At 31.3% G+C, this 15,305-nt stretch overlaps 2 long non-coding RNA genes across 2 annotated transcripts; one reads left to right on the forward strand and one right to left on the reverse strand.

The window, feature by feature from the left end:
- Positions 1 to 746: 746 nt before the first annotated feature.
- On the forward strand, positions 747 to 3,461 carry LOC126726939 (uncharacterized). The gene is made up of 2 exons (XR_007656099.1): positions 747 to 1,002; positions 2,868 to 3,461. It is a non-coding gene; the product is annotated as an uncharacterized LOC126726939 (long non-coding RNA).
- An 8,621-nt stretch (positions 3,462 to 12,082) lies between these two features.
- Positions 12,083 to 14,996, reverse strand: LOC126726941 (uncharacterized). Its single transcript, XR_007656100.1, has 2 exons — positions 14,867 to 14,996; positions 12,083 to 12,374 (listed from the first exon to the last, which is right to left on the reverse strand). It is a non-coding gene; the product is annotated as an uncharacterized LOC126726941 (long non-coding RNA).
- Positions 14,997 to 15,305: the final 309 nt, after the last annotated feature.

The raw sequence follows: 15,305 nt of genomic DNA on the forward strand, positions 1-15,305 counted from the left end.
GTACTCCCTCCGTCCCACTTTGTTTGTCCTCTATTCTATTTTGGGATGTCCCAAAATATTATCCTGTTTCTAAAAATAAAAGTTATTAATTTACTAATGTTCCTATTATACCCCTATTAATTTACTAATTCAATTTTTTGATAAATTTATTTAAGGATAGTTTTGGAAACTTAAACATTTTTAAAAGGTAGACAAGACAATAAATGATGTTCCCTTAAAAAATTTGACTTTTCAAACAGGACAAACAAAGTGGGATGGAGGGAGTAATTATTTATTCCTAAAAGATAGGCACTTAATACACATCTATAACTAAAGTACACGTTTAAGAGACATGGCATTGTTAGCTAAAATTCAGTTTCGATTTGCAAGTTCTTTAACCACTAAACGATATTTGTATTTTTATTTATCAAAATGATATTTTTATTTTGTTAGTAGGTATGAAACTGGCTTAATTACCTACATCACTAACAATATCATGCAATTTTCAAATTTGTAAACATATATAGTATGATCAAGTTATTACAATCCTTTTATTGTTTTTCTTATTTGTTTATAAAATAGAACACTAAATATTAGAACGATTTTTTAGTACAATTTTTTAGAAGTAAGATTATTGAAATTTTGGAGGAAATTAACAAAATGCTGTGCAGCAACTCGAATAGTTTATACTAGACTTCCCTGGTGTGAGCATTTTATTAATTTCAAAAACTATTTTCAATTTTCATATTGGGAAGGAAATTGAAAACTGGTTTGGAACTGTTTTTGTTTTTCATTTTTCCCTCCCCTAAGAAAACACGCTAAAACACGCCTGAAAAACAGCCAATTAATGAACCAACACACTGGTTCGACCCACAAGAACGACAAAAAGTAATTCCCGCGCCTCCTTTTTTTTTCACTCAATATTTTAGCGCCTAACTCTGATAACCCTTTATCTTGCTCTGCGCCTTCATTGACTCCCTCTTGCTCACAGAGAAAACCTTGATTGAGAGAACAACTTGTAAGGTAAGTGAAAGGTCTTCACTGGATTATCCTTCATGAATGCCTCTTGTTTTTCACTAGATTCTTCTACTCCTTTTCTATTCATCATCTCACTCTCCTTTTCTTTTTTTCTTTTTTGTGTGTGCGTGATGTATGCGATCTCAGATTTGGGGGAGTATTTCATAATTTTAGGGACCTAATCACTCAAAGTTATGGGTCTTTTCCTTTTTTCTTTGTTCATGGATTATTTCAAAATTGCTAGAAGTTTGCTACGTATTTTGCATTGAATCTAGGTATGGGCGTTAAATATGGGTTTACTCAGAATGGGTATTTTCTATGTGTGTTTGGTTTGGGATTTTGGGGTTTTGGGTTTGCTTTGGCCGTGTTGGTATGCTTGTGGGTTCTATAGTGTTGGGTTTGTGTGTGTCTTGCATTCCTTTCCAATATATATATATATATATATGCTCTGTTTAATAAAAAACTGTCCAATATATATATGTATAAATTCCAAATTGAAGGCGTGAGAAAGTCCTTGATCCCATGGAGTTTATTCAAGTGCGAGGGAAACAATGAGAAATAGTCCACGATGATATAATCTAATGTTAATTCAAATATAGAATCTTGTCTGCAATGGCATATTCAAATTGAAATTAGTAATCAATGCTTGAACATGTTATCACATTCACAGCTGAAAAATTAAATAAAAAAATAGACGAGTATTTTGGAGTAGTAGCTAGTACTTCCTTGCCATATTCTTAATTTTAAAACTTTCCATTTTCTTTGAATGTTTTTAGCCCTTATCTTGGATGTTTAAATTAGTAAAATGAAAAACAAGCATTAAGGGTTTGTTTGATCAGCCCAAGGGAATTTAGTGGCTCAATCTTATTCTAATTGGCATTTTAAGGAACTTGTATGTGGCCATTTGAGAACTGCTATTGTTAGTCAAATTAATGTTATGACTTCTGTTCGAACTTCTCATGAATGTTTTTGTTTCTAGTTTATTATATTTTTGTTGTTGATGACTGTTTTTTTTGGTAATGGCCTTAATTAGAGTGATAGATTTCTCTATGAAGTTATATATAATATAATGGTTCTTTTTAATTTCCATGGGATGTTCAAATGCATGTTAAAAAAAAAAAATTATGTTTCTCTAGCTACCTTGATGTATATGGATGGGACCATTTAAATTTTTCTTCTATAATGGCTTTACAAGAAGTTGCACCAGAGATTCTTCTATAATAAGGAGTTTATAAATTATATAAACAAAAGATCTCAGAGTTTATAAAAATTTAGGTAGAAGGATATCAGAAAAGTCAGCTTGAGAATTGTTAGGAGCTTGGTAATGAAGAGAGGTTTTGTTGGATTTGTGTGGGAATTATTGTGTTTTTTTTCTAAGGGGTTGAGTTTTAACAATCTGGGTTGTTTTCTAGTTTTAGTTTGATTTGTTCTTGTCAGTTGTTGAGTGTTTATATCCTGTTTGTGGTGAGTTCTTTCTTTTGTGTGTGTGTGTGTGTGTGTGAGGCATTTGTTGTATACAATAATTTTGACTCATAATAGGAACAAAAAATGTCAAACAAAGGGGAAAGTGAGAAAATGAGTATTTTGACTCATAATCAATGCATTCTAGGTGAAAATGTATCTTCTATATAAAGGACAAATCAAACTAAGACCACAATCAAGTTATCCAAATTACTTTTTTGGGGTTTAATCATGACTAGGCAAACTTGTTTTGCTGTCGGATGTCCCAAGTATGATTGAACTCTTCTCTTTGGTTTGGGTTCAACCATTTTACCCTTAGGCCAATAAAATGTTTTATTTATGTTGATAATGTTTTATTTATGTTAATAAAAAGCACTATTTGAGATCAAATTTGTTGTTTAATTCTCCAGGATGAATGTTGAACCAAATTATTATTTAGTGGATTCTGGTTATCCATGCACCTTGGGGTTTCTACCTCCGTACCGTACTGAGAGATACCATCTATGAGACTTTCGAGGTGGGGATCATCCTGAAGGTGCTAAAGAGCTTTTCAATTATAGACATTCATCTCTTTGTAATATAATTGAAAGATGTTTTGGCGTTTTAAAGGCAAGATTTCCAATCTTAAAAATGATGCCCCGTTACAAACCATGTCAACAAGGGAATGTGATGAGAGCCTGTTGCACAATTCATAACTTCAATCGAATGGCAACAAAAAATGATCGCTTGTTTACTCACTTCAATATTGATAACCTTACTGTTGAAGGTGAAGGTTGGGATAATTTGGGTGAGCCATCGCATACTATTGACTTAACTGATCAAGCCGCTAAAGCTATGGCAGCTTATAGGGATCATATCGCAGGATTGATGTTGGCAAATAATAGGCATCATTGATGCCATGTTATTTTATTTTTATTTTTTGGATGAAATTGATTCCCTTGCATTGATGCCATGTAGTAAACTTTTTAGTTATTGATTATCTTTTATAATACTTGATAATTGTTGTTACAGTTTTAGGCTTGAATGTTATATACGAAACAATTGATTTATAATTTCTTTAGGTGTAAGGATTTTAAATACTTTGGAGCAAACATGTTTTTGAATTAGAATAAATATAATTTTTTTTAAAAATATTAACCAAAGAAAACAAAATTCAACTTTTTCAAAAAAAACTACCAAACAAATTTCCTAAATTTTGTTTTTGAAAAATGTGTTTTTCAAAACAACTAACCAAACGTGTTTTTCATTTTGAAAACAAAAAAAAAAAAAAAAAAAAAAAAAAAAAAAAAAAAAAAAAAAAAAAAAAAATCTTTTTCCTTTGAAAACAAGAAAACGAAAATAGAAAACAAAAACAGTAAAAAATGGGGCATGTAAGGAAATTGGATAACAAAATTCAATAATAAAATATGTGTTTTGAACCCTTAAACTTCGTAGGAATGTACTCAATGCTTCTAAAGAAAGTGGCAAATTATCTTAAATCTTATTGGGATAGGGAATATTTTGGTCATATAATCAACACTATTTCGGAATAAAAGATAAGAACTTCATGCTTTTTGTCAATCTTCTGACAAACTAGTTGGTGTGCAAATAAATTCTATTAAGAAGGAGATTTCAAATTGGGTGTGGTACTTGCTCGTCTTCTTGCATTTGATCCCTACAACACTAATTGTTATCTATCCTTTGTGATTAAGCTAAAATGGGTGGCAGACAATTCCTACAACACTAATTGTTAACTATCCTTTGTAATTAAGCCGCCTATAGAATGGGTGCCAGATAAAGGAACTGATTGCATGATGTGTCAGGGTTGGATTCCTTTTTATGTGTTTGAGAGCTCAAGGAATACGATGATAATGAAGGTGGAGGCAAATGGTGTTTGGAAGTTGGAGCACAAAGTGACTTTCAATTAATTGTTCTCACAAAAATCTCCTTGGCTCACACAATACAACACAAATTTCCTTTCGTCTTAGTGCTAGGGATATCTTGTATTTAGAGATTCAATTGAAGGTTGTATTATCTATTATGCAAATTGAGAGCAAAACGCTAGATATCACCGTTGTGTTCCCACGTTGACCAACTTCCATTCCTTCTTCTCCCTCCCAAAATGTTGTTTCATAGCAATCATTATACTGCTTACTTGCATCTTCAGCTTTGGTTGCCTATATTATGTCGCAGAATGCTTTGATAATGAGTTTACATTGATGTAAATCTTCCTCTGAACTAGTTGACTAAACTCCTTAATAAATGGATTTTCTTGGTCTAAAATAGTTTTTACACGTTGGACAATATGTGCACGAAGGTCTTGTGATTCACTCACTCAATCTATGCTCAATTTCATTGTCCGTGTCATAGATGTATAATTGTAAATAACGCAGCCTATCATTTGTTGGTAAAAGACTACCAATTTTGTGATATATGGAACCCTGGGCTCGAAAAGTATAAATTTTGCGACTTGTTGATGCCATACTGTCATCCACATGAACACCCATTGAGATGAATGCAAAATTGTGATTGTAAGACCGTATAAATTGCCTAAAATGTCGACCTTGTTCAAATTGTTCACAAAATAAATCCGTTAATGGTTTTGAGATTGGTAAGTTGGGAAGAGATATTTTTCCATTCATACAGTACATCGTGGAAGACTCACTGCAGAACAGTCATGTGTTACAAAATGGACATGTCTTTGGTGCAGAACAGTCATGCATTACAAAATGGACATATCTGGTAGGTTGAATCTTATCTCTTCCCTACATTCATAAAAGTCTCTTGCACAATTGTATAAATAAAATGTTTAAATACATGACATGACATGTAAACTTTATTAATAGATTGTAATGAGCTTACCATAATTAATGTTGAGATTCAAGTCACTTGGTCCAGCCTCAATGTCATTTGGCATCATATTTGGATCTTCTGGAATGAAGCATATATTTAAATTCATCAATAAGTTAATAATAATGTTGATCCTGACATTAAAAATATTGTAACATTATATGCAAAATTATATTTAAAAATGGTTGGGCAGCGAAGAAAATTGTATAAAATATGTATTTATTGGTTACAAGATAATCAATTATCTTATAATCTAATCTTGTGGAGTGACCCAAGGGTACACGGTGGTGATGCTATTCTTGTTGATTTATTTAATAATTGTTAACTTTTTTAAGGCAATTAAAATGCAATTATTGTTAAGTATTTATTATATGGATAATCAATTGTCGCCGAATCTATTGCACATTTTCAGTGTTAGTGTATTTATGAACTGTTGGCATTGGTTGTCACTTTTTTTACTTATTTATTTATTTATTGAAATCACTTGTTTTACAGTAGTTTTACTTGAACATTCAACAATGGATTATAGATATCACATGACAACAATTTTCTTAGAAAATAAACACAACGGTGACTCGCCATAAACACCTAAGAGACCCTAACTGTATTTTTATCAAATTAATATTTTTCTTTAAACGCAATAAATTAATGAATATTTTTCCTACTTTCATTTGTCCATTTGCTTTTCAATTTGACAAATATCCTAAGTCCATCCTACCGTGAGAACAATGATTCAATTAAATGCCAATTTTTCTACGAAGTCCTAAATTTTATTCAAGTAAAAATTCATGTCTTTTTTCTTTTTCACTTTTTTTTTTTTCCCCTTATCCTTACTTCCTTAGCAAACGTAAAAATTTGATCCTCAACACACACCAAAAATCAAAAATAAAAATGAAATAAGCAAACAAATATGAAAAAATAAGAAATAACAAGTTAAAAATTCCTCAAGTTTTATAACAAGTTAACAACTGAAGAAGTTTGGTGCATTCATTCAACACTCAAAATCCATCCACTTACATTACAAAACTCCTTAAGAATAATTTAATTAAGCCATAACCGGAGTAAAAGAGGTAAGGTTCCTAAAATGTTCCCAAACCTTTTCCCACACAACAGCTTGGTAGTTTTTGGATAGGGCACCGTCCTTAGTGGCCACGATGAGGCGGTAATTGACCCCGGCCACGACCTGGGCCTCGCCATTCACGACGCTCGTGAACTTCAACTGAGACTTAGACTCCTTGTTGTATTATTCCTCCACCGCGTACTCTCCGATCTCCTTCACATGCGGCTCTGTTATGTTTATCTGAAACCACCCACCTGGACCAGCAGGGCCAACCACAAGAAGACCCCGCTTGCCTCCTAGGGCTGTCGAAGCGTGAATTGGAAGGATCACAAGGGTAAGAAGAAGGTAAAAGCACTGGGTCTTCATTGTAACTGTTGGTTTAGGATTCAAGATTATTAGATTAGTACAAACTCATCATCATGGGAGAGAATGTTTAACTGCTGGCTGGTATTTATAGGAGATACGGTTACTTATGGCAATGGGTGGAAATTTCGTTGGGACAAGTAACGCTTAACGTACCAACATAGAACATTGGGTCATGGATATAGAAGAGTAACGTTAAAGAATATAATTGGATTGTGTCTATCAAAAAAAAAAAATGGATTGTCATTTTTGAACTCTTTTCAAATAAGCTCGAATTTTGCCATAATTTGCACATTTATTTTATTTTTTAATTTTATAATTTAATATTTTTTTTTATGTAGATTATAATTTAATAGTTACAACTTGTATGTATTTATAATTAGATTATATCCAGTGGCGGCAGGGGCGGAGCCAGAGGGGGGCGAGAGGGGGCACCTGCCCCCCCTGACTCCACAATGTCCATTATACATGCTTATGTAAAGTTGATTTAGCTCCTAACAGAATAGAAAAACAACGAAATAGTTTACCTAAACCAACAGTACATATATGAAATAAATAATAAAATAACAAATCTTCCAATTGAGAAAGTTTAGAGACACAATAAAATCTCACTATATTTTCACAATACTCTTATTTTTAGTTGAAATGAATTTCAGAATAATTTATTTTATTTTATTTTGACCAATGATGTCTAACACCTTAATTTATTGTAAAAATATTGTGAAATTTTGTAGTGTTACTAAAACAATTCCTCCCACTTTAAACAATCTGACACAAATAAATGCCACCAAACAAAACTTGTTAAAACTGTTTACACTTTTGACCAATTATAACTCTTTTTGTCTTTTACTTTTTTTCACTTATCTAATAATAAAGTCTTGTATGGTACTAAAGCATTAAAATGTCCATTACTTTTTTATCCTTCATCTCTTCCATTTTCATCGTTTCAAAATTTGAGTCTCTACCGCAAATCCAAAATTTAAAATAATTAAAAGAATAGAGAAAAGTTGAAATTTATTTTCTCAATTTATTTTGAGTAATCAAATTAGATTTCTAAACTTTATGTATATAGATTAATCTCTTACTTCGATGATTGATTGTCAATTAATAACTATGAATTAGATGTTTTACAATTGTTTATTTATTTTACAATTGTCAATTAATAATTTTAGGTTTTTTATTTTTTTTATTTTTTATTTTTTATTATTGTCTTTTGATCTTGCCCCCCCTAAACTAAAATCCTGGCTCCGCCACTGAGTGGCGGCACCACATACAGGTCAAGGTGTTCCCAGGAACACCCTGACCTGAAAAAAATTACTAAAATATATATATATATATATATATATTTAAGCTAAATTAGGAACACCCTCAACACAAAATTAGGAACACCCTCAGATTAAAAAAAAAAAAATTATCTGTTCAACTTTCAAGCAAAAAAAAAAAAGCCCAAAAAAAAAAGAACTAAAATCTGAAAAAACAAAAAAAAAAAAATTGTAACAGAGCCAAGCCAAAATTTATCTGTTCAACTTTCAAGCAAAAAAAAAGCCCAAAAAAAAAATTGAACTAAAATCTGAAAACAAAAAAAAATTTGAAACGACACCAAGCCCATGGTAAGCCAAGCCCACGGCGAGCCCAACAGAACAAACCGACCCACATATTCTACAAAAAAAAAAAAAAAAAAAAAAAAAACAACACAGAATCAGACATCAAACTTACCCATCGTACCCCTGGTCACGCCGCTGCAGAAAAAACCAATCCCCAATACACGATACGGTCTATACAATACAGAGCAAAAGCAAAACAAACCAAAAGAAATACTGTGTTTATCAAAAAAAAAAAAAAAACCCAATACAAAGCCTCTGTACCAAAACGGCAAAACCAAACCAAAAAACCCCAATACTCGCTCCTCGGTCGCCGTAGCTCGCCCTTCATCGCAAATTGCAGATCGTAGACTGTAGATCGTATCGCAGTTGCCAGTCGCAAATCGCTCTGCTCGGTGCTAGCAGATCGCAGATTGCAGTCGCAGTCGTCGTCGCCGTAGCTCGGTGCTAGCAGATCGCAGATCCCTCCGAACCCGCGGACCCTCCCTGAGCTTCAGCTCCCTCAAGGTATTTCTAATTTCTCTCTCAGTTTCTCAATCTCTCTCTCTTTTTCTCACTGAGTGTGATTTTCTAAAATAATAAGCGTCTCTCTCTCTTTGGTCTTTATTTAAATTAACTCAGTAACTCTCTCTCTCTCTGATTGGCTATTTGGCTGGCCAAATGAATCACTCCTCTCACTGATTGGCTGGCCGAATGGATCATTGTTTGTCTTTATTTATATTTTGCTTTTTCCTATTTTGTCTTTTTTAATTTGGCTTTAGTGTTTATTTTATCCGTTGGTGCTGTGTTGGTCAGTGTGTGTTCTGTGTTGGTGTAATATTAATTGTCTTTTAGTGAATATTGTGATTTGTGAATCTTGCGAAATTTTCTGATTGGCAGGCAATTGTGATTGGGCATCAGGCAATAAGGCTTATGCTTGTCCATTGAGTGGGGTGGGGATAGATGGGCTGATGGGCACATCACACGTGGGGCTGGGAGCATAATAATTAAAGCAATGTAATATGTTATACATGACACTGTTTTAATTATTGTGCTGCATATGAAATATATAATGTTAGGTTTTTTTAGTGTAATGTGTATAAGGGGCTAAATAATATAATAAATTAACGTAGTATAATTAATGACAAACAAATTAAAGTAATATAATTTATTGTTATGCTAAACAACAATAATTAAAGCTGTATAATTAACCAATACATTATAAAAGACAAATAAATTAAATTATGTTAGGCTAAATAATAATTAATAATTTTATAATTAATGAAATAATAATATAACAAATTATAGTTTATAAAAGACAAATAAATTAATAAAATAACTAAACAACAATAGTTAATAATTTTATTAATATTTCAAACGAACTTATAGTTTATTGTAAGCAACCTTTGTTCATTAATTTTCTTTTCATTTTTTTTTCCTTTTGAGGTTTTTGGATGTACAAAATGCAAATTTGTTTTGGTTTTAAGAACTTCTTTTTTTTTTTTTTTTAAAGCACAAACCTCATACCAGCCAAATTTTGAATTTCGGCCGGTATTTACCGAAACGTCCCAAAACACTCGAAATAGACTGAAATGGCCCGAAATTTTTTCAAAGTAAAATAGGAATACCCTGGATAAAATTCCTGGAGTCACCACTGATTATATCATTTACACATAGTTAAAAAAAATATTGGCATTTATGAAAATTAATTCAATTACCACCTGACATGTATACTAAATGCGGAAAACAATATGCCTGTATGTGTTTAGATTTTTTTGGTGGTCTACACATGGTAGGGATATGATTAGTTAGCAGGCAGGATTGGGGCTGTGTTAGGTCTAATAAGTCCATAATTGTGTGGATATCCACTTAATGTGAGAGAGAAAATACATATAATTATAATATAAGATACTGCAAAGAGTTTTATAACTTAACTGGCTGACGTAAGATACTGCCAAGAGCCTTATATTTATTCCATAAGATACTACCAAGAGTTTTAAGCTTAAATGTACATTTTTTGGTGTTTTTAACAAAAAAATTTCAAAGTTTAAATTCCTTCTCAATCCCCTATTGTAACAATCAAATTATTATTTATAAAAAAAAAAAAATGCATAATATACCTTATCTATTTGACAAATGCAAAATTTATCTCACAATATAGAGTAATATGGTGACATTTGCATAATCTATCTCACAATATAGAATAAGATTTTTCTAGTGAAAAATTTATATGAAAAGAATGCTACCTAAAGGAGAAGGAAAAAAAATTGTTTATTGCTAATTGGACATGATAATTGACGATAACATTAGATTTGAGATTGGTTTTTGCACTTAATAAGTCATTTAGATGAATATTTATAATGCGGTCCCACATTTAATTCTAAAATTAAGAAATAAAACTCTTTAAAAATAAATAATTTATGACTCATGGTGCAAAATTGGAACTTTAATTTGAAATTTTAATTTGAGTTTCTCTCAGTTTCACTTATTATTATATACTAGTATGTAACCCGTGCGGTAATATATTATTAATCATGAGTTTATTCATGTTTAAAAGGCTCAGTTAAATCTTAATTCATATTATTAACCAGAAAATTTCATTAACAAAACTTAGCAGTATGTATATTATTTGTTCCATTTTTGTGGTTTGAAAATGATATTTATGTGCAGATGGAAGTTGTTGATGAGAATGAGTGGTGGGGTAAGATAGAGCAGATGAAAGGAGGAGGGGAAGAGGAGATGATAATTAGGCACAATTTCAGTCAAGCAGGCCAGCAAACCTTATATGATATGGCTTCTACCTTAATTCAGTTTTCACATCATGTATGTACTTCCATTCCCCAATAGACCATTTGGAGGAACATATGAAATTAGCAACCACCACTTTTATTACTTCCATTGTGTTCAAATGAGTTTGAATGAAGGGAATTCTCTAGAATGCTTCTCTATTTTGCATGCAAAAATGCAATATCTTCAAAGCAATTAAAACTTGACTTACTTTGACATCATAACTTACTTAGAAATAAAAGGAAACAAATAATAACAATTTATTACAGTGGAAATCAATTAGAAAATAGTGCAAATATATCCAAATGAGTTGGTATAACATCATTGTCTAAACATTTGGGACTAATCTTCAAAGTCGAGTCAGTACATTAAGGAGGATATTCATCAAGGGGTTGTTGTAAATAATATTATGATGGGACATTTGTTCTTAATCTTTGAGGGCCTATTTCTAATAAGCCACTTGAAAATTAAGCGAATCCAAAATATCACTGTAAAAAATAGTTATAGCACCGAAATTGTCAGGAGTTTGATGAAACCTAACACAAAAAATGAACACAATGATTACATAATGGCAAGATAATAGGTCTGTAATTTAGATAATATATAAACCATCAAGAAAATATATTAAAAGGCGACCTTTATAAAGAATAGTCCCTTTCGACTCATCTCTATTCATTATTAATAGTATTATTACAAACTCATATAATGTGTCCTCTCCTATAATTCCAATTCACATGAAAATTGCTCTAGGTATTATAAGTTCTATTGCAATTTTGTTACAAAACCGATTTGGAAGCTGAATTATGATGCCATGCATAACTGGTCGGCAAGTCCACATCAATTCACAACAGAAATGTACTTAATGTCTAGTAGTATAGATCGTTGTGAATTAAGTTCAATGTAGAATTAACCATTATTCCTCACTAAAACAACCATAATAAACAGGACCCAAAAAGATCTAACCTTGGCAACCGAATCCAATACAATTAACACAAAAAAGTTCAGATAACATTAGATATCCATGCCCATCATTGTAAATTCAGTTCAATATATAATTAATCAAACACCCATTAACCATTATTCCTCACATAAACAAACCCAATAAAATACAAAAAAAAAGAAGAAGAAAAAACCACATTTATAAAATTTATAATTGGACTATGGCTTGCATAGTATGCTCTGCAGTGGAGTGCTCTACGGTTTTGGCTTTCAATAGTCTGCCCTTTACTAATCTCACTAACAATTTGCAAAGGTCATTTTATTTTTAAAGCATTTACTAATTTGTTCCAAGCAAGAACCTACAAAAAATGATACACAGAAACAAACCTAAGTAAAAAAAAAAATTTACAAACCACATAAAGGCTTAAAACACACAAATCTAAAACTTACATGACAATTTCAAACACCATATTTGCTATTCCAAGGAACCACAATGAATCACACCAAACTAAAACTTATATGACAATATTAGTTAGAGCCTTTGAGGTATGTATCATAATTTGTGTGAGGGTATGAAGAAGCATATAAAAAGTTAAAATAAAAGAAATATCTCTTATTGTTTCTCTAGATTAAACCCAATTTATGACCACTTTTAACCCCATTCCTCACCTTTTCTCTTTTGGGTATTACAAAAAGTATTGGAAAAGTTTAGCCCACAACATTCTCATAAACTAAACATAATTTCACAAATGATGATTTAAAAAATGGAATATTATACAGGAACTCCTTATATTGCCTAATTGTGCTAAGTGCTAATATATCCTGGATTGTACGATAACTTAAAACAATATATTAAAGCAATCAAAATATAATGCACACATAATGAACATGATAAATCAACTCTAACATTTATGAAATCACCCAACAGGAAAATCTCATAGATTTGTGTAAAATCAAGTCTTGATAGGCAAAAATTTACAATCAATATTGTGGTATCCAAAACCATTGTCGCTGTCCCATATGCTAACACATACAAAACAGTAAGAGCTTTTGTGTCCACATGGTCTTTTCTGCATTAAGTAACATGGTCTTTCATTTTTCATCCTCTCATAACTAACAAAATTTAAAATAATGAAAATCTTCTTCAATTTTCATCCAATTGTGACTGCTAAGCCTTAATAAATGATTTTGTAAATTATTTAAAGGATTAATTAACATGCAAATATTTTCTACATTAGATACCATATCCATATGCTTAACTTAAATTTAGAAATACCTTTTCCCTGAGTAGATCTTATTTATACAATTAAAGTATAATTACTTAAAATTCGTTAGACTACAAAGTACAAAGAGGCCAAACACAAATTCCTAAACTCTACACCACAAAACGCAATACCACTTCCAAAATGACAATAAGATGTGACATGCAAGTTAGGAATTAAAAAAAAAAAAAACAAAAAAAAAAAACTGACTTTTCTTGGTTTTCTCTTTTAATATGTACATATGTTAGAATTTTAAGCGTGATTTTCTCCTAACTTGGCAGCACCTCCTCCTATTACCTGTGCTATGCATGGGGTACCCTTCTATTCGAAGAAACCATCTCTAGATAGATGCTAAGATTTGAAAATATTTGACCCAATACACTAACATATTCCATAAAGTTTCAATTCCTATGAAAATCAAATGCCTTTATCTAAAATCTAAATTTCCCAGGAAGAGAGAGAGAGAGAGGATAGATACAGCCAGTTTATGGTATATTAATAAATGTCCAATTCCATGCAAACCAAGAAAAGAAGACAAACTGGACTTCACCAAAAGGTTCTCTCCATTACACTAAGCAGGAAAAGAAATGATAAAAAACAGCTATTCACATGTATTTAATCATGACATATTTAGTAATCACGTGCCTTGTGTAGATGATTTAATGAATAATACAATTTAATAGATGTAGGTGGTCATCTAAATCATTATGTAATGTAATTGATTGGCAGAGATTCCTTCAAACAAATTTGGCAGAAAAGTTGTCCAAGAAATAAGGCAGCATATTCTAGCAAATACAATTGCAAAAAGAGCACTATAACAAATGAAAAGCTTTGCAGTTCTCCACTGTTGAGAAACTAAAGCACCACTTCAAAAACCAACAAAAGCTTTTTAATTTCTCAAAGCTTTTCTAATCAATCTAATGAATCACAAAGTCATGCAAAAAACAAAAGTTAGCGTCTTGTTGTATTTTAATAATTTTCCTCACACTTTTAACAACAATTGAGAGACTACAAATGCCTACTTTTGGATCAGCACAGCAACAATGTAAGAAAAGGGAAAATGGAAAGTTTGAAGGGAGGATTTTTAGGCTTGTCATGATTCTTCTCATAGCAATTAGTTTTTAAAGGATCAAATGTGTTAGTCCAACTCAAAGACAGCATAACTTCAAGTTCCATAATATGATGGTCATTTTATTACCAATAAGAACTGTCTTAAACATTAAGAACTTCCAAACAAACTCAATGGTATTGGACATCCTTCGAAATGACCACATCCTTCAAATGACCCATATTTATTATTTAAGAAAACTTGCTAATAAAGTTATTATGATTTATGAAACCAATTGCAATTATGATAGCATCACACAATAAATTTTAAAATTTCAATCATAATTGATAGAAAAGATCACCAAAAAAAAAAAATTCCTACTCAGACAAATTCCAACAAAGGAATTCCACAATGGGTTGGAGTTTCAATTGTCCATCTAAAACATACATGGGAAGAAAAATATAGTTTTTCTCCCATTTCCATTGAAAAATCAATACATAAAAACTAAAAAAAAAGGGTTAAAAAATTGAACGAATCTCACCTAGATTCTTCAGTTGGGATATGATTCCAATATCTTCAATCACCTATCCCGGTGATTGCTAACCCTTTTGAAGCAATGGACAAACAAACACCACCCGTTCTTTTATGTAGCCAAACTCTATGCATAAAGCCAATTTTTCAATAAATCCATTAGAAACAGATCCATATCAAGAAAATCATATAATATGAATAATCCAAATAGGAAATAAGCCAGAGAACCATATCAAGGAGGTACCAAAACTTTATCACAACAAAACCAAATAATTTTATTCCCCTCTCAATTAATTAAAATAAAGTCTAAGATTCCTAAATTAAAATTTATTTTCTACCCCTCATTTTCTCAAAACCTAATAAACGAAAACCCCATCACAGGGCCGTATTTATTTCCTAATAAACGAAAACCCCATCACAACCAATCAAAAAACATATCTAAAAACTTG

This window comes from Quercus robur, chromosome 5 (genome assembly GCF_932294415.1).
Source record: "Quercus robur chromosome 5, dhQueRobu3.1, whole genome shotgun sequence".
Lineage (NCBI taxonomy): Eukaryota > Viridiplantae > Streptophyta > Magnoliopsida > Fagales > Fagaceae > Quercus > Quercus robur.